Genomic DNA, 26527 nt, shown 5'->3' on the forward strand with positions numbered 1-26527 from the left:
GGCGGCGGCGGCGGCCCCAGCGCCACTCGGCGGAGGGCGGGAGGAGGCGCGCCGGGAGCCGCTCCGCTCCGTTACCCGGCAACTGGCCTCAGCGCCCCGCCAACCAGGGGCGCGCTCCATATCCTTCCGCCCGGGTGCCGGGATTACATCAGCGCCGGCCGGGCCCCTCCCTTGCCCCTCCCTCCGGCTGGGCCGCGGGCGCGCGCGGGCGGTGGATCGCGGGCTGAAGACTCCGGGGGACACGCCGGGGCTGGTGCCTGGTGGGTGGGGGTCTAGGGCCTGGGACGCGCCGTACAGCCTGGCGGGGGCGGCGGAAGCCGCTGGGAGGTGAGAGGGCAGGCAGTAGAGAGGGCAGGCAGTAGAGGGGGCAGGCAGGAAGCGGGAGCCCACCCGTGTGCGGGGCGTCGGAGAGGAGACGCCTCCCGCAGAGGGGCACGTGGGATTGCCCTCGGCAGAAGCCCCCGAACTCCGCCGCCGCGCCCCGCCCCCGGGCCGCGCTGGGGAAGTGGGGCTCGGAGTGCACGGCCCCGCCCGCGGCCCGGTGCAGCCCCCGCCTTCCCGGGCACGCGCGCCACCTGTCCGCGCCCCCTCCTCGCCGTGTCCTGGGATGGCTGGAGTAGGCGGTTTAAAATAAAGACTTTAGTTTTTTGTTGTTGTTGTTAAGGAACCCAGAACACAAGCTAAAGAAATGTGACATGGCTCTTTTTTTATTAAGCAAAAATAAATTCTGGAAGATTCGAAAGTGGAAACCAAAAATGTGCATTAACCTTTTAATCAAAGTGTTTTCACACCCACCTACCTTCCCTAAATGTGACTCCTAGGCCTGTTCTAAAAAAGCAGATAAGTATCATGGACCTGGAAACGGAAGGGAGATTACTTAGAGGAAACAGGTCCAGTGGGAGGAGTGACTTACCTGGGCTCATTTGTTCATTTATGGAGCACCCACTAGGTGCCAGGCACTATGCTTTTCTGTTCAGAACCTGTAGGAGAATTTCCTGCACCAGCTCACGGGCTTGTGGGAGAAGCAGATGCTGAAACACTGGAAGGAGGTCATCTACTGAGTTGGCTGGATGCTCCATGCATCCATGGAAGGACAAACCGAGGAACTGTCGCTTACATACTATCTACAGAGTGTTTTTCTGCAAATATATGTTTTTGTTCTTTACAAAAATCGTGGGACAAAGCTTTGTCATCCCCATTTAACTGGTGAGGAAGCTGAGGCTCAAAGAAAGTGATTTCACCCAAGCCTGACTGCTGCTGAGTGGACAGGGCCTTCTGACCCTGCTAAACCACCTCTTGCAGGAGACAGAATGTGAACCCAGGCTCCTGGCTCTGACATATGGGGTTTCATTTCCTTTACCCTATGGTCTCCCTTCACCAGTTTGCTCCTAATTGGATTCTCTGAGCATTCTCTCAGGTGAATGTATATCATCATAAATCATACGTTCAGTCAATGTGTTCTGAGTGCTTGCTGTGGACCTGGCTTAGTGCCAGGAACGCACAGTCCCAGTGCCCGCCTGGAACTCAAACTCTAAAAACAGGGAATAGAATGGAAAGGGTATGGGAAATCCAGGGCCACTTGGGAGTAAAGGAGGGAAGAGTAGCAGAGCTTCAGAGCCTAGTTCACACATGCCCCGAGGCTCCAGGATTTCACAGACCAAAGTATGGGGGATTTGCAAAGGATGGTCAACTTTTGATTTTTGCTACATTGGTGACGTGTCATCTACATCGTATTTTACAAAAGAGTATTAATAGCAAAATTTTTTGAAAAGTAATAACAGTATATCTCAGTCTCTGAAGAAAGGAAACACAGTTGGCACCTGTATAGTGACACACACACACATACATTTTATTGACCTTTGTTTTATTTTGCCACAGACCAGTTTTTATACTAGTTCTACCATGAACTAGTAGAACCTAAAGGCTTCTTGGAAGAAGAGGGGTTTAAGTAGGAATTATCTTGTATTAATAGGATTTGGAGCTGGTGGGGAAAGATGATATTAGGGAAAGAAAGTGTCTGGTTTACTTTGTTTTCTTAACAAAATAGCCCCCTGTCCTCCAAATTATTTTGATAAAAATCCTAGGAGTCTCAGCTGACTCCAGCCTTAGGGCCTCTGCATCTGCTGATTTCTTTGAGGAACTCCCTCCCCAGAGCGCGTAGCTGGTTCCTTCATGTTAAGGGCCCAGATACAATGTCACCTGCCCAGAGACATCTAGATGCCCAATTTGGAGTAGCCAACCTTCCTCGTCATGATGTCGCTGCTCTGTTTTGTTTCTTTATTCACAGCTCTTATCAGTATCTGAGATTATCTCGTTTGTATGTGTCCTCATTCATCTCAGCCTCCTCACTCAAGACCTGTATCTTGCAAGAGCAGGCATCTTGCCTGTGGTGCTTATTTTCATATGCCCAGAGCCCAGCACAGGGCCTGCCAGTTTGTAGGTGTAGGACTGAACTATCATCTGTGATATGGTCAGAGTGGACATCAGGGAGAAAACAATCCCACCTTCCCTTCAGCAATCAGGAACAGGCCTCTTCCGCATGAGCCCCGGCCCCCCTAGTGTGCCACACTGCCCACGACCTTCCTTAAAGCTCCCGGGTAGAGATCAGCCAACTTAAACACAGGAGAGCACTAGCTTTCTCCCTCTTGTGGGCTAAGATCCCTTGGGTATGCAAATGAGGCCAGAGGACTCCTTCGTTAAGGCACGGTTGGTGTGGAGGCGGTAGACTCCCCCTTCAGCATTTTCTAAGAAGAAACCATTGTCTCCTGTGTATGTCTGAGATCATTCATTTCATTTCTCCAGTCTCAGGAGCACCTGCCACAGCTTTTTAGCCCCTACAGCCAGGTGAGGCAATGCTGGAGAAAGCTGGCGACTCTGAGTGCCCTCTGACTTGGATGTTCGATGCCAGCGAGGATTCTGGCAACTGGGGCAGTGATTGTGTAATGTGCATGCTTAGTGAACAGCAGGGATGAGGCTGGGTTCGGGACGCTTTGTGATGTCGTGTGGCACACGGACTGACGGCAGGCACGGGCCAGGCCTCTTTGACTCTGTGATCTTGGGTACATAATCTCCGTCTCTGGGCCTCAGTTTCCCCATCTACACCACAAGGGACTTGGGCAGGAAGATTTCAGATATCTCCTTTGTTCTGTGCCTGTGTGTGTGAGAGAGATTTAGAAACAAAATTTCAATGAAGCTACACTTTGATAAAAGATGTACAAACCCTCACCTGTCACCTGACACGAACAATGCCAGCTCCTGTTTACTGACCCCCAGGTGCATGCCAAGTGCTTTGCTCACATTGTCCTGAACTCCCACAATACGAGGCAGGGAAGAGATAATCCCCATTTTGCAGCCACAGAAGCCAAGGCTTCTCTGGAGATTTTAGATGGCTTGCCCAGGCCACACTGCTACTAAAAGGCAGCACCAGGATTTCATTTTAGCCCTGTGCTTGCTGCTGGGCCACACAGTATCATTAAACTCCATCATGAGACGACTTTTAAATGAATGAGGCCAAGATGAAACCACGACCAGATAATCTCTCCACAGCCTCCCCGTGGGACCGAGACCCTCACTTGGGATACTAACTGGGCATCTCAGCTTAGATGCTGTCCGTCAAGGTGGCCCACGTCATGGCCTTCTCTCTTGACCACCCCAGGCCTGCACCTGCATCCTGGCAGCCTCTCCTCTCAGTGGCTTTCCATTCCTCTTAGGGGTAGTAACATCATTCCAGGCCTAAAGAGTTGAGTTCAAGCCTCTGGCATAGCCTCATGGTGTGACGTTGAGCAAGCCCCTGACCTTCTGAGGGCTTTGGCTTCCTAGTGCAGGAAATGACAGAGGAATAACGCCTGTTCCGCTTGCCTGTCCCTGCAGGGCCAAACCAGATCAGAGGTGTGGTTGTCTGCTGCTTCCAAATTTGTTCCTCACTTCTATCCTTCCACCCACTCCATGGAAAATCAACAGTGTCATCAGCAACCTTCTATCCCAGAAGTAGGGGAGCCCGGTGTTGAAGCACACTGGCTGATCAGCTCACTGACATGGGCAAATTACTTAGCCTCTCAGTTTCCTCATCTGTGAAGTGGGCATCATAATAACAGTATCTGCCTCAGAGGGTTGTGGTGAAGCGGTAACTGAATCCACACAGAGGTACCCGGCGCACAGCAAACACTCAGTAAATACCAGCATCCGTGAGCATCCCTCCTTGAGGCTAAGTAGCCCCCACTACTTAGCTCTGACTGCCCATCTCCAGGTCCTTCTCTTCCTCTGTCCCTCCCATTCCCTCCTTTCTGATCGCTCTGCATGCCACTAGGGCAGTCTCCTCCACTCCAGTAGCCGTTAAGTAACATGAAGATGGAAGGGACACCTAATATCTCTCCCCTACCCCGGCCTTTCTCCAAGGCCCAGAACTGCCTCTTGGGCTTGTCCGCCTTGCTGGTGGGACCCTTCCCAGGCCCCAGTATGTTCATGGCTGACTCACTGCCTTCCCACCCAGGTGCCCCTTCCCTCATCGCTGTATTTACAGCCTCAGCCTCTGCCTGGCTGCCTGAGCTAGAGCCCTAGTGCACTGACGTGGTGAATTTGTCTCAGAAATGACCTTACAGTCATACTGAGCTCAAACAGACCTGGGTTTGAGTCCTGCACGGCCATGTGGCACAGTGAAACCTTGAACAAGTCACTTCCTCTCTCCGAGCTGGCTCGCATCTCTCTAAAATGCACACAGTGGGAGCACCCTCCTGTAGTGAACACTCATCTTTTGATCCATCTGCAAGTATACGAAGCCCCTTCCTATGTCTGGTGAATCCCTGTCCCTTTTGGGATTTACCCAAGCAAAGACTTCTCTCCACGGAGCCTGAAGGCCAGACCCCGACCCGACCTCCCTCCTGGCTTCCGACTTACTGTCATCATTATAACCACACAAACCGTTCACGAGGCTTCCTCTGCTTTGCCCAGAAGTACCCTGCGTCTGGACAATTAGCATGCGAAGGAATTGGAAATGATTATTTATTTATAGGTGTGAGCCACTGCACCCAGCCAGGAATGATTTTTTTTAATCAATATATGGACGTATGTTTTGGCGGCCAACATTCAACCCACTATACTTAAAAATCTTTTGTGGTAATAAAATAGTATAACACCTACCCCTCTGTGTCACCTGACTCATTCCTTTCCTCCCTCCCTCCCTCCCTCCCTCCCTCCCTCCCTTCCTTCCTTCCTTCTTGCTTTTTTTCTTATGCTGTCTCTCTCTCTCTCTTTTTCTTTGACAGGGTCTCACTCTGCACCACATTGGAGTGCAGTGGTACAATCATAGCTCACTGAAGCCTTGTAGTCCTGGGTTCGAGTAATCTTCCTGCCTCAGCCTCCAGAGTAGCTGGGACTCTAAGTGTGCCACCACACCCAGCTAATTTTTAAAAATTCTTTTAGAGAAGAGGGTAGGGGGTCAGAGGTACCAGGAGTGTGGTCTCCCTCTGTTGCCCAGGCTGGTCTTGAACTCCTGGCCTCAAGCAGTGTTCTCACTTTGGCCTCCCAAGGTGCTGGAATTGCTGGCATGCACCACTATGGCCCCCTGATTTTTTTCTTCTTAGCACTAATCAACACATGCTGTGTCATATATGTATTTACCTATGGCTTTGCACACCCTCTAACTGTAAGTCACATGCTGTGTCATATATGTATTTACCTATGGCTTTGCACACCCTCTAACTGTAAGTCACATGCTGTGTCATATATGTATTTACCTATGGCTTTGCACACCCTCTAACTGTAAGTTCCAGGAAGACAGGTAGGGCTGCGTCTACTTTGTTCGCTGCTGCCTCCTCAGCTCCTAGAACAGGACCTCACACACAGCAGGCGCTCAAAATTCATATACATTGAATGAATAAATAAAGATCAGACAGTGCTGAAGATTTACAGCCCTATTTGGGTCGTTCCTAAAACACAGGATTGCTAGTAACAGCTGATGATGCCACAGGGTTTATAGGGGAAACAGATATAAATGATAGCTATTAAAATGGGTATTATATTTATGTTGACATGCCATAATGATTTCATAGTCTGATGGCCATGGCAGGAAGCTGGCATCTTCCAGGAAGAAATGACTGGGAGAAGACCCCTCAGGGAAAGCTCCTGGCGTGGAGCCTGCCTATAGCAAGCACCAGGTCCAAGGCAGGCGAATTGCTTCTCAGAGTCTCCATTTCCCGCATGGAAAAGTTGGACTGGGTGGCAGATCCCTGAGGCTCCTTCAGTTCAGACTGGGAGACCTTGGTGGCCAGAATGTCCACCTGCCCCACCTCTCCTGATGAGAGGCAGCTTTGCCACCACCAGGATTTGGGATCTCTGAACACAGCAGCCCCCTCAAGGTCCCTAGCCTTGGGTAGGAATTTCATTCATCCTTGGACACCAAATTCAGAAATGGAAGGTCCCCCAAAATATGACATTCAGGATGGGGGAGCTTTAGATGGATTGGATTGAGACGGTTAGAGTTTGGGGACTGGTGGGCTCCCTGTGGAGTACTGAGGTCCCAGAGGGGATTCTCTATAAGAGCGGTGGGTAGCCAATGTACAGCGAGGGGGCAGACCCAGGGTACAATGGAGGCAGTTCACTTCACTCCCCATCTGTGTCCTCTTGATGCCATGTGATCCAGCAGTGCAGAACTGGGGAGCAACAAGAGGCCCTACACCACTCAATACTCAAAAGTACTCGCAAAAAGTAACACCCCTCACCAGGTGGCATTATTACTCTCCTTCATTGAGAAAATTAGGAAACCTGCCTTCAGAGAAGCGAATTGCTTTATTCAGAGCCACCTGCATACAAAGCTGTCAGCCGACCCCAAAGCCCTCAGTCGCACCAAACCTCTGCCGCACACCCTCATGCCTTCACACCGGCTGTTCCCCAAGCCTGGGGCACACTTCCCAGCTCTGAGAAATGTATTCATCCTCTCAAGTCCCACTCACGTGTCCTTTTCAACAGGAAAATCTCCCATGAGATGCTGCGCTGTCCCCATCTCTCCTGCCCCATAGCTTAGGCAGACTCCGTGGTGGCGAGTCCTGGGCTGTGCTGTGACGTGTTTGCTGCCATGTCTGTCTTCCCCACAACGATGGGCCCATGAATCCTCTGTCTCTAGCACCTGTGCTCAGTAAAGGCTTGGGGAACCAGGCTCAAAGCCTGGTCCAGATGCCACCTCTTCCAGGGTGCCTTCCAGGGGCCACCAACCAGAGTGCAGCCTTCTCCACCAGGAACTCTTGCAGCCCCACCCCGAGCCCCTGCACCCCTTTACCCATGTTTGTTTCTCCGTGTGATCTATTCCTGTTTGCTTACTTCTCTATTGCCTTTCCTCCCCAGCAGGATGTCAGCCTCAGAGCAGAAGCCTAGCCTAGGACAGAGCTTGGTACATGGTAGGTGCTCAGCCAACACTTGCCAATTGGTGTTTGTCTGTAACTTGTCCCTCCCCTCCGACTGTGGGCTCTCCAAGGATCCTGGGATGGGGTGAGTACTCATGCCTAGTGGAGCTCTCACAGCATGCCTGGGCATCCCATCTCACCCCACCCTAGACCTTAGAGATGAAAGGCCCTGGATGCCCTCCCAACCTAACCTTTATATAAGAGTGGAGACCCAAAGCCCAGAGAGGGTGAGTGGTGTGCCAAAGTCACACAGCGGAAGCAGCCTGACACCCATTCTCCTGGCTTCATGCCCACTGATCTCTCATCTCTATCTGTCTCCTCTTGTCTTCCCTTGGTAAAGTATTTTCTTTCCTGAAGCTACCTGCTTCTGCTAAATTTTACCCATCCAATAGATAGAAGGCAAGGGGCTTTCATTTTGGGTAGTCACTCAAACTTAGGTCTAAATCCTGCTTTTCATACCTCCCAGAAGAGGGACCTGGGCCAGTTTCTTTCCTTTCTCCTTTCCTTTCCTTTCCTTTGCTTTCCTCTCCTCTCCTCTCCTCTCCTCTCCTTTCTCCTTTCCTTTCCTTTCCTTTCCTTTCCTTTCCTTTCCTTTCCTTTCCCTCCCTTTCCCTTCCCTTTCCCTTCCCTTTCCCTTCCCTTTCCCTTCCCTTTCCCTTCCCTTTCCCTTCCCTTTCCCTTCCCTCCCCCTCCCCCTCCCCCTCCCCCTCCCCCTCCCCCTTCCCCTTCCCCTTCCCCTTCCCCTTCCCCTTCCCCTTCCCCTTCCCCTTCCCCTTCCCCTTCCCCTTCCCCTTCCCCTGTCCCTTTTCCTTTTTTGTCAGATCCTGGCTCACTACAACCTCCGCTTCCCAGGTTCAAGCAATTCTCCTGCCTCAGACTCCCAAGTAGCTGAGATTACAGGCATGCACCATCACGCCTGGCTAATTTTTTGTTGTTGTTGTTTGTTTGTTTGTTTTTGTTTTTTGAGACGGAGTCTCGCTCTGTCGCCCAGGCTGGAGTGCAGTGGCGCGATCTCGGCTCACTGCAAGCTCCGCCTCCTGGGTTTACGCCATTCTCCTGCCTCAGCCTCCTGAGTAGCTGGGACTACAGGCGCCCGCCACCGCGCCCGGCTAATTTTTTGTATTTTTAGTAGAGACGGGGTTTCACCGTGGTCTCGATCTCCTGACCTTGTGATCCGCCCGCCTCGGCCTCCCAAAGTGCTGGGATTACAGGCATGAGCCACCGCGCCCGGCCTACGCCTGGCTAATTTTTGTGCTTTTAGTAGAGACGGTTTCACCATGTTGGACAGGCTGGTCTTGAACTCCTGAACTCAAGTGATCCACACACCTCGGCCTCCCAAAGTGCTGGGATTACTGGCATGTGCCACTGCACCCAGCCAAGTTGGTTCATTTCTTTTAAATTGTTAATTGTGATGAAATACACATAACATAAAATTTATCATCTCAACCATTTCTAAGTGTATAGTTCAGTGTCAAGGACATTAACATCGTTGTGCAACCATCACCACCATCTATCTCCAGGACTTTCATCTTGCATAACTGAAACTCTATTCCTGTTAAACATTCACCCCCCGCTCCCCTCCCCGCTCCCTCCCTGGCAACCACCGTTCTACTTTCTGTTTCAATGAATTTGACTCCTCTAAGGACCTCATATAAGCATAATCACGCAGTCTTTGTCCTTTTGTGACTGGCTTGTTTCACTTCGTATAAGGTCCTCAGAGATCATCCACACTGCAACATGTGTCAGACTTTCCTTCCTTTTCAAAGCTGAATAATATTTCATTGTAGGATAGACCACATTTTGTGTATACATTCTTCAGTCAATGGACACTTCGGTTGCCTCCACCTGTCGGCTTCTAGGCATAATGTTGCTACGGTTCGTTTCTTCTTTTCTTTTCTTTTTTTGGTGGTGGGGCAGAGTCTTTTTCGTCCCCCAGGCTGGCGTGCAGTAGTGCAATCCCAGCTCACTGCAGCCTGGACCTCCTGAGCTTAGGAGATTCTTCTGCCTCAGCCTGGGAGTAGCTGGGACTACAGGCACGCACCACCGTGCCCAGCTAATTTTTATATATTTTTTTATCGACATGGGGTCTCACTGTGTTGCCCAGGCTGGTCTCCAACTCCTGGGCTCAAGTGATCCTCCCACTTCAGCCTCCCAAACTGTTGGGATTGCAGGTGTGAGCCACCACTCCCGGCCTGGTTCTTTTTTTCTTAAGCCTTATTCCTCACTTGCAAAATGGTGTCCCTGTCCTCAGGTGTATACGTGATTCACTTTGCCTGTCATCTGCTTAACAAGGGGCTTTAACAGCAGAGGTAAATTACTAGCATTTGCTGGGTGCCCACTGTGTGCCAGGTGACCTTCTACAGACTACCTGTATTTATGCATCAAACTGTCACTGCCTGATGAAGTGGGTGCCATTGTTATCCCATCTTATGGAAGCAGAGAGAAATACCAACCTTGCCTCAGGTCACAAAGCCAGGAAGTGGCAGAGCTGGGACAACAAGTCAGGCCACTGGCTCCAAAGCCTGGCCGCCCAACCACATACTCTCCATATGACTGGGCTTCTTGTATCCAGAGCACCTAACGTGTGCTTGTGAGTTCACGGAGGAGCATTCTGCCAGCCCACAACCCGAGCCTGTGCTGCTGGCTGTCTCTGCTGCTCCCAGGGGGGAGAGTCGGCCACCCCAGGGGCGAGTTCCGGCTGCCCTGGGGAGATGATGAAGGAAAGCACTAGAAGGCTCTGCAGTTCCTGTCCTGGCTTTTGGAAAACAAACACTACCGCCATCAAAACCTGTTCAGGAATTATGTGAAAATTCCTATTTCGCACATCTTTTTTTGAAAAACAAATGCTAGAAAAACACAGTCCGTCTAGTTGACACGATCAAGAAGAATATCAAACAGCATTCACAGGGAATCCATTTCATTCAACGCAAAGAACCACCACCATCCATCATTTCATTTATTTCTGCCGTCAAATGGAGGGGAGGCTGGCTGTGACGCCGCGGAGGCCTTGCCTTAGGGAGAAATTGCTGTCAAGTCACCACACCTCCAGTCTGTGGCTAGATTTATAGCATTTCAGGGACTATTGGAATTTCTGCCTTGAAACCATCTGGCCTAATTACTCCTGTGGCTGGCATGGGGCCTGGTATTGTTCTTGATTTTGAGGTGAAGGTGCTGGTGGCTCCTTAAAAGAGCCCTTTCCGGTGCCACCCCAAAACTTCAGCCACCTTCTAGGCAGCGTCAGTGTAGGCTGGGATAATTTCAGCCAGCGCCTGGCTTGGAGAAATCAACAGATTCTCTGCATCCAGGAAACAAATAAACAAAACAAACTTCTTTGCCCCTAGGAGGGTTGGTAGGTCAGGGTGACAGCACAGCGTGTAATTATGATGATTATTTTCTGCACAGGGGAAGGAAACAAAGGGCTAGAACTACCTGGTAACTGACAACAGCTCTTATTTCTGGAGCACCTACTATGCGCCAGGCACTTATTGACTCTCTAACCTGCTTAGTAATCTCTTGGGGGCACTTATTGACTCTTTAACCTGTTTAGTAATCTCTTGGGCCCCTTACCCCCTTTGTCAGATGAGGAAACCAAGGCTCTGAAAGAGACCAGGGAGGTGCCCAAGGTCACAGATCAAGTAAGCAGCAGAGGCAGGATTTGAACCCAGCTCTGCCTGTTTAGAGAATGACCTGCCAAGATTTTTGGAGGGGCTGAGCCAAGGATCTGGAGCTGGGGTCCATGACGGGGAGCCCAGGGACCAGAATTAAGGTTGGGAGTATCTTAGTTTGCAGTCCCTAGAAGCCTTTGGATGAGGATTCAGGGCAGTTTATTAGAGAGATAGGGTCTGCAGAATATGCCCCCCAAAGAAGTGTACCTCCTAATCCCTGGAACCAGTGCCTATGTTACCTTATCTGGCAAAAGGGACTTTGCTGATGGGATTAAGGCTATGGATCTTGAGAAGGAGAGACCGTGACCTCCTGTTTTATAACCTCCCTTGGCTCCCTATTGTCCCCACAGTCCCAGGCTCCCGGCTTTCCTAGCCTGACCCTACATCCTGCCCCTATAGGCACCCCAGCCTCCGGATGTACCCAGGTACTTACACTTCTCTGAATGGGCCGTGCCTGTCACACCTCTCTGCCTTTGCAAACGCTGGTCCCACTACCTGGAATGCCCCCTCCCCGCCCCGCCACTCTGCTTAACAACTGTTTCTCCAGTGGGTCCTCTTTCTGGACGCTTACCTTGTGGCCCTCCAGGTGGGTGAGGGTCTCTCTTGCATGCTCCCCTGCTAGCCCTCTCGGGCCCCCACCCCAAGGTGCCGTGCTGGACAAATCTGTCCTACCCACCAAGCTTTGGGCTGCTCTGGAGAGCAGCTTTGCCTGCCGTGACTCTGCTTCCCGGGCGCCCAGCCCAGGGCCTGGCACACAGGGCGGCTCAGGGAAGGCCTGTGCTCTGCAAAGCAGGAGTCACGGGAAAGGCACGCACTGCTGCCCGCGGCCCAGCCGCTGCCCTCTCAGACCTGGCTATTTTTATTTCTTTTCCCTGCAGAGCTCCGGCCTGTGGGGCAGGTTCTCAGACCAAGCAAGTGAGACCTGCCAGATGGACTGAAGACATTTGCTGGTGCTGCCCCAGCCAAAGGCCTGCAGGAGTGGCCATAGGGGCTCCTCCTCTAGGGCACAGCCCCAGACCTCAGCCAGGGAGCTAGCTACAGGCTCAGAGCCATCAGGCACTGCAGGCGCCAATGCATCCAATGCTCAGGTCCAGCTTTGCCATGTTCTTGCTGTGTGCCCAGAAGTAAATCACGTCACCTTCTTGTCTTCTTGTCTTGGCACATAGTAGGTGCTTGTAGGTGGCACTTTCTAGGCTAGACCCTCTATCCTCATCAGCTTCATAATTCTCAGCTTCAGTGACTGTGCCTGCGTAATTGAGCAGCTGCTAGGCACTGTGCTAGGTTCCCCATTTTATGAATGAGGCAATGGAGGCTCAGAGAGGCTAAGTAACTTGGCCGAGGTCACATAGCTGGCTGGTTCCAGAGCCAGGAGTTAACCCTGGGTCTTTGGACCCCACAGCCCATGCTCAGAGCCAGTTGGCTTCACCACTATGGCCCCTGTGATGATCCAACCCCAAGGAAGCTGCAGCCTTGTTCCAAGTCCCCCCCCAGGCTGCAGTGTGACAGGTGCGCGGAACGCCGCCCCCAGGCTGCAGTGTGACAGGTGCGCGGAACCCCCTCCCGGGCTGCAGTGTGACAGGTGCGCGGAACGCCCCCCCAGGCTGCAGTGTGACAGGTGCGCAGAATGCCCTCCCGGGCTGCAGTGTGACAGGTGCACAGAACGCCCCCCCAGGCTGCAGTGTGACAGGTGCGCAGAACGCCCTCCCGGGCTGCAGTGTGACAGGTGCGCGGAACGCCCCCCCGGGCTGCAGTGTGACAGGTGCGCGGAACGCCCCCCCGGGCTGCAGTGTGACAGGTGCGCGGAACCCCCTCCCGGGCTGCAGTGTGACAGGTGCGCGGAACGCCCCCCCGGGCTGCAGTGTGACAGGTGCGCGGAACGCCCCCCCGGGCTGCAGTGTGACAGGTGCGCGGAACGCCCCCCCGGGCTGCAGTGTGACAGGTGCGCGGAACGCCCCCCCGGGCTGCAGTGTGACAGGTGCGCGGAACGCCCCCCCGGGCTGCAGTGTGACAGGTGCGCGGAACGCCCTCCCGGGCTGCAGTGTGACAGGTGCTCGGAACGCCCTCCTGGGTTGCAGTGTGACAGGTGCGCAGAACTCCCTCCGTGAGATCCCCTTATTTTGTGGACAAGCCGTAGGGAGGAATGTGGCTACTCATCTGAGAGGGCTCCTGCCTTCCTCCTGGAGCCACCTGGAGTCACCCTACCAGGCAGCTCATCCCTGCCTGGTGACCCAATGTACAGAGAGAGCAGAACCTTGTCCTAAGTTACACAGCATGAGAGTGACATGGCCGGAACGGGACACAGGCCAGCCCTGTCCTGCCCTGCCATACAAGACAGGTGGCCTGCCTGCACCTTGTCAGAAAACCCCAAAGCATTGCTGAAATTCCACTTCCTAGATCTAATACTTGTTCATCTCTATGGTTCCATCCCCACCACTGCAACCCCCAGGATCCTAGGACAAGGTCTGGAACAAGGTTGGACAAATATATGGAAGAATTCTTCAACTCCTCTTCAACACTGGGTTATTACTGATTTGAATCTGGACTTATAAAGTAAGGACATTCAGAATGTCTGAATTCTGTGACACCTTGAGGTCCCTCTTGAATGGGAGGCTCTGCAGTGACAGTCAGGAGACGTCTTTGAATTCAGGTTGTCACACGTAGCAGCTGTGGGACACCGGACAAGTTGCTTAACTCCTCTGAACCTGTTACGTCATCTGTAAGCTGATTCTGCCCTGGAGGAGGGTGAAAGTGTGATAAAACTGAGGTAATAAAACCTACCATACAGGTCATAGGGCAAATTTAATCAGAGGTAAAAGCCGCTGCAGATAAGGATAAAATCACAGCAACCCTAAAACGCATGAGGTCCTGTTTCTGTACAGATACTGTGCGGGCTTGTCCTGGAGCCAGACTGCCTGGGTTCAAGGCCTGGCTCAATTGCTCACTAGCTGTGTGACCTAAGGCACATCAGTTTGAGCTCTGTGGTCCTCAGTTTCTTTACCTGTAAAATGGATGGAGGTGATAATATGAGCTACCTCACGGGGTTGGGATGAGAATTACAATCTGGAAGCTTTACATGGAGCTTCTCCATGTAAAATGATTAGCACAGTGCAGGACCGGTCAGCTGTCAACAACATCAATGACACTAAGGAACAGCTCCAGAGAGAAACAGCTTGGCCGCAGTCACCCTGCTAAACTCCAGACTCCGTCCACCATCACATACAAGCCCACCAGCTGCACTCAGAGACCACCCACCCTCGGGGAGTGAGCCAGGCCGAGCAGTGGGCTCCTGAGACAGCTGGGGTGTTGGGGTGCTCCATCCTTGGGCCAGGCCAGGCCTGGGGACTCTGTTATCAGCACCACGTTTAGCACCTCAAAATGGGCGTGCCCCTATTGGTCCATATTGGGTGCAGCTGCTTTTGCCCATGCTGGGTAGTAAGCAGAGGGAGGCCTGGGGAGAGAGTGGGGGTGGGGAGAGGAAGGGGAGCACACAGAGGCAGCGGCTGCTCAGGAGGGGCATCCCCATGACCACCGCTGCACCCAGGTATGGGCCCCATCCTGTTAGAGGTTCAAGCTCCGAGAGGGCCCCCCATACCCTGCTCTGGATGGCCGAATCCCTTGGCTAGAATCACAGGGACCCAATGGCAGTTCTAGATGCCAGGGTGTTAGTCAACAACAAGCTACAGCTCTGTTCAGCAGCGAATAATTGTGTCCACACTCAGCCTTCCCCAGGACAGAATCCAATTCTGGTTAAGAGCTTGGGAACAGGTTTCCGAGCCCCTCTGGAATTATGATCACTTTTTTTTTTTTTTTTTTTTTTTTTTTTTTTTGAGACGGAGTCTCGCTCTGTCGCCCAGGCTGGAGTGCAGTGGCCGGATCTCAGCTCACTGCAAGCTCCACCTCCCAGGTTTACGCCATTCTCCTGCCTCAGCCTCCTGAGTAGCTGGGACTACAGGCGCCCGCCACCTCACCCGGCTAGTTTTTTGTATTTTTAGTAGAGACGGGGTTTCACCGTGTTAGCCAGGATGGTCTCGATCTCCTGACCTCGTGATCCGCCCGTCTCGGCCTCCCAAAGTGCTGGGATTACAGGCTTGAGCCACCGCGCCCGGCCTATGATCACTTTTAAAGGGCTTGGGGCAAACTTCTGCAAAGCGTTTCTGTCATATGGTTCAAAGAATGAGGGTTTTGATGCCAGATGCACCTGCCTCTACCACTTACTATTTGTGTGACCTTGGACCAGTAACCACCTCAGTCTCCTCGTCTGTAAAATGGGCATAATAACAGTTCCTTCTCATAGGTGTGTTAAGTAGGATAGGGCATGCGAAGCCCTTCCTCCCAGAAAATTCTCTTCCCAGCAAGAATGGGCAGAAGATCAGTGATTCTTCAGGCATCTGTGGTGGGCTGGGAACACCTCTTCCTAGTGTCGGGCTTGTAGTGGGACCTGCTGGCCATCACTTGCTACTGATGCTCATTACAAGAGCGATTTCCTAGGAAGCTAAAGCATCACTGGAGCTTTGCATGATGAGTAGGGCTGTCCCATTTATTTGGCATGGCTTCAGCATCCAGCAGGCATGGGGTTCTGTGTGACCCCCCCTGATGCTTTGGGGTTCAGGGGTTCATGCACAGCTCACTTCTAAAGCTGTGACAGCTGAGGTGATCCTTGCACCATGGAGCAGGCAGGCCATGGGGGATGGAGGGGGCAGGTCAAGCACTCAACAGGTGCCCTGGGAGTCAGAGCTAAATTCAAGTGCTGACTCCACTGTGTGACTTTGGGCAAGACACTTATTCTCCCTGAGGCTCCTTCCTCTTTTGGAAAACGGTGTGACTCATGGCCCTGGGAAGGTTCGTCAGAGTCTGCAACCAGCTTGACAGAGGACTGAGCGTTTTCCTCCCACCCCAGAGGCAAGGGGCCCTTTCCCACCCAGCTCTGGGAACCGGGGCCACTGGATCACTGAGGACAGAAGCCCAAGAGCTTGGGAGGGGCCTCCTGGATGGCAGGCTGAGCACCAGGACAATGTCTCAAGCATTTGAGCTGAGAGTAAACTTGGGGCATGTAGGCTGAGCCTACAGCCCTGCCCCAGCCAGCTCTTTCTCCCTCAACAGGGGATCTTGTAGAAGGGCGGCTGGGTCTCTCCAAGGGCAGGGGGCATGAGGATGGGGAGACTGACAAGCTCAGGGTCATAAAAGGAGAAGCCGGAAGCTTCTGATGGGCCCAGAATCATCTCAGAGACGAGGCCAGGGGCGGGAACAGTGTCCTTAAAACCCTGAACTTTGGACTCTGCCCACAATTGTTCCTTGTTATCTGTGCCTGTGTCCCTTTATAACGAACAGGGTGGGTGTCCTCAGGGTGGGGGGAGGGGAGCTGGTGCAGTAATGGGGGCAGGGACTCCCAGTGGAGGACAGAGTGGCCACTGGCTAAGGACTAAAGGAAGGGGGCCCGCCCAGGCCCATGGGAAGCGAAGGAGGTCAGAATGCCAGCTGGGCCCTGAGAGGTGCTCCACAGCTTAACAGTTGCCAGTGACCTGCTGGTCACCTGAGGCTGCTCATGAGCCCCCTGCTCTGGTGCCATGAGGCTGAGCCCACCCGGACCTCTCAGGGCAGGGGTTCCCAGCGGAGATTTCGGTGCCATGACTGACTGGGTGAGTTGTCCCACCAGACTCATGAGTGAGGAGGGAATAGGAGTGAGCCCATCGTGCATTGGCAAGCTCCCTGGCCTGGGCGGGTGGCAGGGGGACTGGCCACCCCCAAACACTCATTCCGAAGACCGTGGACTTAGCTCTGGGGAGAATTACTCCAGCAGGGACCTCAAAGAGAGAGGGAAAGAATCCTCACCTAAGAGGAACGTGCCGGTTGATTTTATGTGTCAACTGAGCCAGGCTCCACTCACATTTATTCAATCAAACGCTAAGCCAGGTGTTGCTGTGATGGTGTTTTGTCGCTGTGGTTAAAATCTACCATCAGTTGACTTTAAGGGAAGGGATTCCCCTTGATGTGGGTGAGCCTCGGCCAGGCAGTTGAAGGCCTTCAGCGCAAAACTGAGGTTTCTCTGAAAAAGAAAAGAAATTCTGCCAATCATGCAGCATCAACCCCTGCCCTGGAGTTTCCAGCTTGCAGGCCCCCCACCTGCGGATTTCAGACTTGCCTAGTCAGACCCTACAATTGTGTGAGCCAATTCTTTGAAATTGGTCTGTTTTCAGACTGGGCGCGGTGGCTCACACCTGCAATCCCAGCACTTTGGGAGGCCAAGGTGGGCGGATCACAAGGTCAGGAGTTCAAGACCATCCTGGCTGACATGGTGAAACCCCGTCTCTACTGAAAATACAAAAAAAAAAAAAAATTAGCTGGACGTGGTGGCGGGTGCCTGTAGTCCCAGCTACTCGGGAGGCTGAGGCAGGAGAATGGCGTGAACCCAGGAAGCGGAGCTTGCAGTGAACCGAGATCGAGATCGTGCCCCTGCACTCCAGCCTGGGCAACAGAGAAAAAAAAACCAAAAACAGAAATTAGTCTGTTTTTCTGACAGGACACTGCTGACCCCAGGAGGAAGCGGATGTCCATACCTCTCCCTTTCATTCATTCTCTGAGTGCTGCTTTGGAGCCTGTGTTGACCCAGACACTGTGCTGGACCCTAGGAATGTCACCTTGCAGAGCAGTGGGAAACACTGAACTTAAAGAAACAAATACAACCAGGAATGGAGATTGGTGCGTTCATGGTGTACTATAACAAGGAATTGGCGCTCACTGATTTATGGGACCGGATCACGAACTACTCTTCTGACTGCACGTTCATGTCATATTGGCACCTTGAAATCAGCTGTGGTGGGAGTAGTTACACCGTGGAAATTGGCAAACAGCAAATGAGTGCTTCCCCCCCCAGTGGCAGCACACCATTGGCTACAAGAATATAACAAGGAACCAACTTAGACTTGGGGGCTGGAGGAACCAGTGAAGGCTTCTGAGTGAGGTCCAACGGCTAACCAGGGCCAGGCACAATGGCTCATGCCTGTCATCCCAGCACTTTGGGAGGGCGAGGTGGGAGGATTGCATGAGGCCAGGAGTACAAGACCAGCCTGGGCAACGTAGCGAGACGTCTCTATTTAAAAAACAAAAACAAAAATTAGGTGGGCGTGGTGAGGTGTGTTTGTAGTCCTAGCTACTCCGGGAGGCTGAGGTGGGAGGATTGCTTGAGCCCAGGAAGGGCAGGCTGCAGTGAGCCATGATTGCACCACTGCACTCCAGCGTAGGTGACAGAGTGAGACCCTCCTCAAGAAAAAGAAAAGACTAACCAGGCCTTAGCTAGATGGGAGAGAAGGGAAGGCAGCAGGCAGAGAGAACAGCATGTGGGGAGGCCCTAAGGAGAGAAGGAGCCTGTTGTTTTGCTACCATCTCACTTGTCTGGGTTTCTCGTCCAATCAGGGGCTCATGGAGGGGAACCTGTGTCTTGTTCATCTCTGTCTGCTGTTGCCAGCACCCGACTCGGGGCTCATGGAGGGGGACATATATCTTGCTCATCTCGCAGTCTGCTGTGTCCAGCACCTGGCTGGGGACACATGTCTTGCTCATCTCTGTGTCTGCTGTGCCGAGTACACTCTGTGACCTCGGGCTCATCACAGGTGAGTTTTCTTATCTGAAAAGTGGAGAGAGTGGGAGCAGGTTAGGAAGGGAAGGTAGTCCTGGAAGGTCAAGGCAGGGAGTGCAGATTCTTTTCTAAGTTCAGGAGGAAGCTACAAGGCAAAGACAGGAGTGGATTACCACTCTATAACATCAGGCTGCTGTGAGGAGGGTGGAAGCCAGGAGAGCAGATAAGATGTGGGTGCAGTGTCCCAGGTGGGAGGGGAGGGTGGCCTGGGCCAGACTGCCAGTGACAGGAATAAACAGAAGTGGGTGAACTAGAGGCACAACTGGTGGGATTTTCAGATGAGAAAGCTGGCAATGGAGGATGACACTCATGTTTCTGGTCTAAGAAACTAGAGCATAGTGGCACATGGCCAGATGGGGAGGATGTGGGGGGATGGGTATCAGACGATAGCTCCGAATGGGATGTGAAAGGCTAAATGCGTTGCTGCTTCGGTCTACCAGACATCCTTGGGCTACTGATCACTGGACTAGGATCAGGAGCAACTAACCTAGCTTTGATCTGCCTTACCTAAGTTCTGGCCTCTAACCTGGAAACCACCTCATAGCCCAAAATAACTGCTGGAGCACCAACCATCAATCATATCTTCATCCCAGGTGGAAAGCAGGAGGAAGAAGAGCTGTGTCCTCTTTTTATTGAGCTTTCCACAAGGCACTCTCATCAACCTCTCCCATGTCTCATTGATTAGAACACAGTCACATGCCACATCTGGCTGCAAGGGAGACTGGGAAATATAGTCTTCAGCTATAATAAGTTCAGTCTTCAGAATAAAATCAAGGTTTCATTGGAAGGGAAGGAGGGAGAAACAGATAGCGGGGAGGCAACCATCTCTGGTACACCGTCTCTTACTTCTCCACTTAACCCTCTCCCACACCCCTCTGTGTTGTACACAACACAATTCAGACTCCTTGGTATGACCTTCAAGCCCTTCGCTCTCTGATGGCTACTGCCCCAGCTGACATCCCCCAGGCTTCTCTCTCCCTTGTCCTTGTATTTAGCCCCGGACATGATTCCCCTGGGTGAAAGCCACATAGGGTCACTCCGTGTCTCCTGTGCCAAGGTGTTCAGAAGGAATAGTTACTGCGGTGCTTTCTAGAGCAGTGCGTGATCCTGGGAATTACTAGTGACATTTAAGAAGCGGTTTTGTTCATTGCCGTGCAGTTGCCACCACCATCCCTGCAAGGGCCTCCTCCTGCAGAGTGAGGCAGCTCTGAGATGTTGGGGTGGACGGCGCTAAGCCGTGATCCTTTGCAGGAGGAGCTGCCGGCTGCATGGTCCCGGGTGAGAGATGGAAGTTAGTACAGGTTGGTGGCAGAGAGTTCTAGGAAGTAAACAAAAAGGAATGTTTTGAGGTTGGTTTTTTTTTTTTTTTTTTTTTTTGAGGCGGAGTCTCTCTCTGTCGCCCTTGAGGTTTTTTGTTTTGTTTTGTTTTTATTTATTTTGAGACAGTGTCTCACTGTGTCACCCAGGCTGGGTATGGTGTTGCAATCATGGCTCACTGCAGCCTCCACCTCCTGGGCTCAAGCAATTCCCCCACCTCAGCCTCCCAAGTAACTGGGACCACAGGTGCCTGCTACCATGTCCAACTAATTTTTTGATTTTTTTTTTTTTTGTAGAAATGGGGTCTCACTTTGTTGCTCAGGCTGGTTTTGAACTCCTGGGCTCAAGTGATCCTCCAGCCTCAGCCTCCCAAAGTGCTGGGATTACAGGTGTTAGCCACCACACCTGGCCAAAAAGGAATGTTTTGAAGATCGATATAGCCAAGGCAGGCAACAGGAACAGGGAGGTCAGTCACAGGCAGAGATCCCTGGGTAGCCAACTGGGGCTTTTCTTAGGTGTCATCAGGCCCTCATCCCTATTTCGTGGGCGAGGATGATGCAGTCCAGAAAGAAACAGAGGGAGGGGACTGACGACCGAGTACCCTTGTCTACCAGACACTGCGGGCAGGGACTTCTAGGCCCATGGAGCTCTAGGAGGTCAGGTGATTATTCCATTTTATGAATGGAGAAACTGAGGCTCAGAAAAATTAAACCTGTGTGAGGCCATGAGGCTGACTCCTTTGTTTTTGTCCCAGCACTTCATTTCATATTATTTTATTGCCTCTTGCTTTTGTCCATGTGTCCTTCTTTCCTCTTCCCTCACCCGCCACCATCTCTCTCTCTCTCTCTCTCTTTTTAGGTATAATTACACGGTATAAAATGCAGTTGCATCAAATGCGTTCACTCTTGCTGCCACCACTCCAATCAAGACAGAAATTCCCATTCCCAGAGCGCTCCCTCACACCTCTTCGCAGCTGACCCCTCCAAAAGGCAACTGCTGTTCAGATTCCTAACCCCACAGATTTGTTTCCAGCTGTTTCTGGGTTTTTGTTGTTGTTGTTGTTTGTTTGTTTTCAGACAGAGTCTCACTCTGTTGCCCGCAAAGTGCTGGGACTACAGGTGTGAACCACTGTGCCCGGCCTGTTTCTGAACATATATGTGGATTCAGGCTGGCTTTTTTTTTTTTTTTCTTTAATTACAAAATGCGTGGGGAATAGAGGCGCGTAGAGACGGTAGGTTAGGCGGGTCTCCTGGCTATGAGACAGCATTTCTGTGCCGCGTGTCCTGTCCTCCTTGCTCCTTCACTCACCAGCCCTGCCTCCTACCTCTGTGCGGGTCACTGACCCACTTTCTCTCTGCAAAGCCTTCCCTGGCCCACAGGCTGTGCGCTTCCTCCCCTGGAACTTTCCTTCACAGCCTTCGGCAAGATCATGATGAAATCACCGGTCATGTGGTTATGTCTTCAACACCTGCGTCCCCCACCGGAGGCCAGCTCCCAGGGTGCGTCCTGGTGTGTGGCGTTCGCTTCATATTCCCAGGCGTCGCTTGCCCCAGCACTCCCGTGTGCTCAGTCAAGATGTGTTAAGCACAGGATTTTGGGAGAAGTGTGTATGGACATCTGAACAAGGGTTGTGCTTGTGGGAGAGAGGAAAAGTGGGTGTGGTGAAGGGAGTGGGCCAAGGGACACACAGGAACAAGGGGTGGCCACATGCAGCTGGCCTGGGAGGGGCAGGGGCTGAGACCCAGGTTGGCGAGATGGCGCACGGTGCCAGCCACTCGCTCTGCCTGCATGCGTCCTCTCTATCCTGTGTAGGCATCTTGGGAGGAAGGGACCTCCATCCTCTCCTCTTAGAGTAAACCTAGACAGGTGTTTCAGTCCGTTCAGGCTATTAACGGAAGACTACAGACTCAGACAACACAAGCTGATTTCTCAGAATTCTGGATGCAGGAAGTCCAAAATCAAGGGGCTGGCAATTTTGGTGTCTGCCAAGGCCCCGCGTCCTAACTCACAGAGGTGCCTTCTTGCTGGGTCCTCCTCATCCAGGAGAAGGAGCCAGGGAGCTCTTTGGTGTCTGTTTTTCTTTCTTTCTTTCTTTTCTTTTTTTTTTTTTTTTTCGTGACAGAATCTCGCTCTGTCGACCAGGCTGGAGTGTAGTGGCACGATCTTGGCTCACTGCAACCTCTGCCTCCTGGGTTCAAGCGATTCTCCTGCCTCAGCCTCCCAAGTAACTCGGACTACAGGCACCCATCACCATGCCTGGCAATTTTTTGTATTTTTTAGTAGAGATGGGGTTTCACCATTTTGGCCAGGATGGTCTCGATTTCTTGACCTTGTGATCCACTCACCTCAGCCTCCCAAAGTGCTGGGATCACAGGTGTGAGCCACCATGCCCAGTCTGGTCTGTTTTATGAAGGCACCAATCCCATTCACGAGGGTACCCTCTCATGACCAAATCACCTCCCAAAGGCCCCACCCCCTAACGCCATCATCTTGGGAGTTAGGATTCCAACATAAGAACTCTGGGGGACACACACATTCAGACCATAGCAAGAGGTTAGGTAACTTCACCCCACCTGCACGAGGCAAGCTTCCTCGGTATTTTTCAGTTGAAGCAGTCACAAGCCCGCTTGGTCGGGAGGCAGGGACCCAGAACCCACATCTCATGGCAATAAGTATCGAGGATTTCAGGGCCATGCTTTAAAACCTGGAGCACATCAGAGCAATGAAAAAATAGCTAACATGCATTGAGTGCCTATTTACAGCCAGGTGCTGTGGATAACCCGATGTAAAAGATCCATTTATAGTTAACATTCACATACATGAACGTAAAAGCCAGACCATGCACATCAGTGTTCCAGGGCTGTGCCTGCTCCACTAGACAGGCTGGTACATGCCATCGTGGTTTGGGAGCCCGCTTCACCCTGGCACCCACCCTCCCCGTGCCTGGCCCAGCCCCCGCAGCTGGCCGGCTGCTGGCTACTTCCGCCCGCATCAGTCCTCCAGGCTGCTCCATTCCAGATGGGCCCTGAGGGCTGTGCGGCTCCTCCTGCCCGCCTCCTCCCTGGCTGCCAGGCGGAGGCCCCCAGCTCAGCCGCAGGAAGCCTGTGAAGGCAGTCAGTGCGTTTCTGCAGCAAGAAATGGGCCAGTATAGAAACGTAAGCTTCAGCCCACCCTCAGCGCCCTAAGGTGGGAGACAAGGGGCATATGATGATGGTCCAGGCTGCATGGTGACAGCAGATAACTACTGCCCTGGGGGACACAGCCGCCTTTGTCCTCCGCCTGCTGGCACTGGTGACACGGTGTTCCTTCAGTGGCGGGAAGCCAGGGCTGCAGGCTAGAGGGGAACAGTTTCCCTGTTCTGTTGAGGGTGGGTGGGTGAAAGAATGGGAGGGCGGGATATTAAGGGCCACATGGAGGTTCCTTCACAAGATCCCTGTCCACAGACAGTTGAGAAACGAGATAGAGCCGTTGCCATCTGGGACAAGAAGGGATGTGGATGAACAAGACACCTAGGGACATTGGGCATCCCTCAGTCCAGCCGTCTCCTTTTTCAGATGGGGAAGCTGAAGTCAGGAGACAAAAAGGACTTTTCTGAGGTCACACACATGAGCCCAGGCTGCCACGCGTTGGTCTGGCCTGCACCCAGGACCCTGCATTGTTTTGAACTGTCTTCCATGTTGCAAGCCCACCAGTTTGAGGCCCAAAACAGAAAGTTACAGGGTCAGGGGAGTGTGGCTGTGAACACCAACCATGGAGTACCCTTTCTGGATTAGCACTGTGGGTACTTATTTAATTCTAACAACCACTGTACAACGGACAGATGTGCTCTTGCTCCGTTCTACAGAGCAGAGAGAGGGTAGCTGGGCTCACTCACATACAGTGTGAGTGTGGCCGCTGTGCAATGTGAGGTGGGGGTCAGGGCTGGCCGAAGAGGGAGCGGAGGGCCAGGATGCATGAGACAGCACCGCGCTTCGAATGCCCAGCCTGCGCGGAGCCATGGAGGGCTTTGAGCAGAGGAGACTCAAGCTCGAGCTTAGGAAAGGGCCCTTGGCGTCTGGGAGGGGGATTAAGTGGGAGGAACAAGGCGGGATCCGTGGACCTGCTAGGAGGCAGGTGCCATGGCCCAGGGGGGCTGCGATGAGGGTCTCAGCCAGGCCTGTGTCTATGGCAGTAGAGAGAGGGGACTGACCCCTGGATGACCAGAAGGGGGACATGGTAGCATTTGGTGATTGCTTGACCATGGCGCCTTGATTAAGGGATAGTTTCTAGTTTTCTGGTGGAAGGTGGTGTACTCACTGAGAGAGGAGCCCAGGAGGTAGAGCAGGATGGGACAAACTGGGCTGTGTGTGAGGTGCCTGGAGACATCGCAGGAGAAATCACACGAGGCTCTGGGCATAGCAGAAAGGTCTGGGCCGGTGGGAGAGGACTAGGAGGCCTCAGCCATCCCTGCTCCTTCCCAGCTGAGGACATTTTCAGGTAAGATCTGCTTTCCTTGGGCAAGTGACACAGTGGTCCCTCCAGTTCTAAGGGTGCCCCCAAAGCAGCAGCCTCCATGGGGCAATGTGTCTTCTGGGGGTCTGCACAGACTTTCCAAGTGGCACGTGGGCATGGAGAGTTTAAGGAACTTGATTTCCAGCCCTCCCTGTTGAGTGACAGGTCAGCATTTTCTCCCCAGCTCCACTTCCATGCCCTGCTTCTCCTACCATGCAGGAGGAAGGCCCCCAGATCAGAACCCAGGCCATGGGGATTGGTAGAGCACATTTAATCCCGACACAGAGATGAGACTTCTCGTCTTTTTTAGTCCTATTAGGAGCAGGCCTGGTGTTGGAAACGGGGATTTGGCCTCCTGCTGGAATGTTCTGAATTCAGATCTATTGTAGAGTAGGGCAGGAGTGAGGACTTCTTTTTGTTTGTTTATTTGTTTGTTTGTTTTGCTTTGAATGAACACAATTCTTTTGCCTTATGTTTTCAGAGCAAGAGTCTTGTGGGATTGAGTGAAGAGCTCATTGGCAGAAAGACCAAAGGCTTCTCCACCCGCCCACGCATCCGTCATTCATCTGGTGCTCAGAAGTGGGGGTGATGGTCACAGAGATGCATATTGCCCCTTTAATTTGAACTGAAAGATGAAGACATGCTTTCCTCTTGGGGAAATATATATATTTCCTCTTGGGGAAAGCATGTCTGATTGGCGTATTGGACCAACAATGAGGACTGCCTTTGCCAACTGCTTATACAGTGGATATTTCCCAGAAATCAGATGAATTAAGTCTATAGCTCCAAAGTTTTGTCCAAAATATGGCTGGGTGCGGTGGCTCAGGCCTGTAATCCCAACACTTTGGGAGGCCAAGGCGGACGGATCACCTGAAGTCAGGAGTTCAAGACCAGCCTGGCCAACATGGCAAAACCCCGTCTCTACTAAAAAAACATGCAAAAATTAGCCTGGCATGGTGGTGCATGTCTGTAATGCCAGCTACTCAGGAGGCTGAGGCAGGAGAATTGCTTGAACCTGGGAAGTGGAGGTTGCAGTGAGCCAAGATCATGCCACTATACTCCAGCCTGGGTGACAGAGCAAGACTCCGTCTCAAAAAAAAAAAAAAAAAAATGTATATATGTGTGTGTGTGTGTGTGTGTGTGTGTGTGTGTGTATGAATCATATTACAAGAGCCTTTAACAATAGTTTTGGGGGAAAGTATATTGAAATTAACAACATTAAATTGTTCCAATTCTTTCTGCAAATGTCTGGTTAAACAAGGTGCCTTTATTTAAGTGAAAGAGTGACAGGTATAATCACCAGCTCCTGAGTGACTCTTGGGAAACTCTTTTTGGTGCAGTTATGCTGGACTCCTGTTGACTTCAATAGGGATGGCACCATGTTCCAGAGGTTGGAGAATGAGATGTGGGGTTTATTGAGGGGACTTACATACAGGGTGGTCCAGTGGTAGTTAGCTGGGCAGGAGAGTCACAGTTGCTTGTAAAAAAGATGCAGTTTATATAGCCTTTTCCCTTGACACCCTACCTCCCCACAGCACCCTCCCCCTGGCAACCTTCATCTAACCCAAAACAAAGGGCCTCGATCTCCTGCACAGCCTGAGTTCCATGGGATGAGCTGGGGGCTCATATGTTCCTCAGATAAGGAATGAATCTCTGGGCTGGCCACTCCCAGATTCCTTAGCTTGGAACTCGGAACACACATTCTTCTCAGATCCTGGGGTCATTCTCAGGGTGTGCTTATGTCACGCTCTTGCTGTCAGGTGTGTCTGCCATACGTGCACTTACCCAGAAACTGAGAAAGTGAAGGACTCTAGAGACTGAGTAATAAATCCCTGCGGAAGCCAGGCGTTTCCAACACATTGAAGAAAATCCTAACCAAGTTGTCCACTGACCAATTAAAAAAAACAATCCAGATCAAACCTGTCCAGCCCACGGCTCGTGGGCCACATGCAGCCCAGGATGGTTTTAAAAGCAGCTCAACACAAATTTGTAAACTTTCCTAACTTTCTTAAAATATTATGAGTTTT

The 26527-nt window shown here is 52.2% G+C and overlaps 1 long non-coding RNA gene across 1 annotated transcript; it reads left to right on the forward strand.

Moving 5' to 3' along the window:
• Positions 1-16402: 16402 nt before the first annotated feature.
• LOC123573545 (uncharacterized) lies at positions 16403-25745 on the forward strand. The gene is made up of 4 exons (XR_006698117.2): positions 16403-18017; positions 18470-18666; positions 20868-21508; positions 24982-25745. It is a non-coding gene; the product is annotated as an uncharacterized lncRNA (long non-coding RNA).
• Positions 25746-26527: the final 782 nt, after the last annotated feature.

The sequence above is a fragment of the Macaca fascicularis genome, chromosome 5 (genome assembly GCF_037993035.2).
Source record: "Macaca fascicularis isolate 582-1 chromosome 5, T2T-MFA8v1.1".
Taxonomy (NCBI): Eukaryota; Metazoa; Chordata; class Mammalia; order Primates; family Cercopithecidae; genus Macaca; species Macaca fascicularis.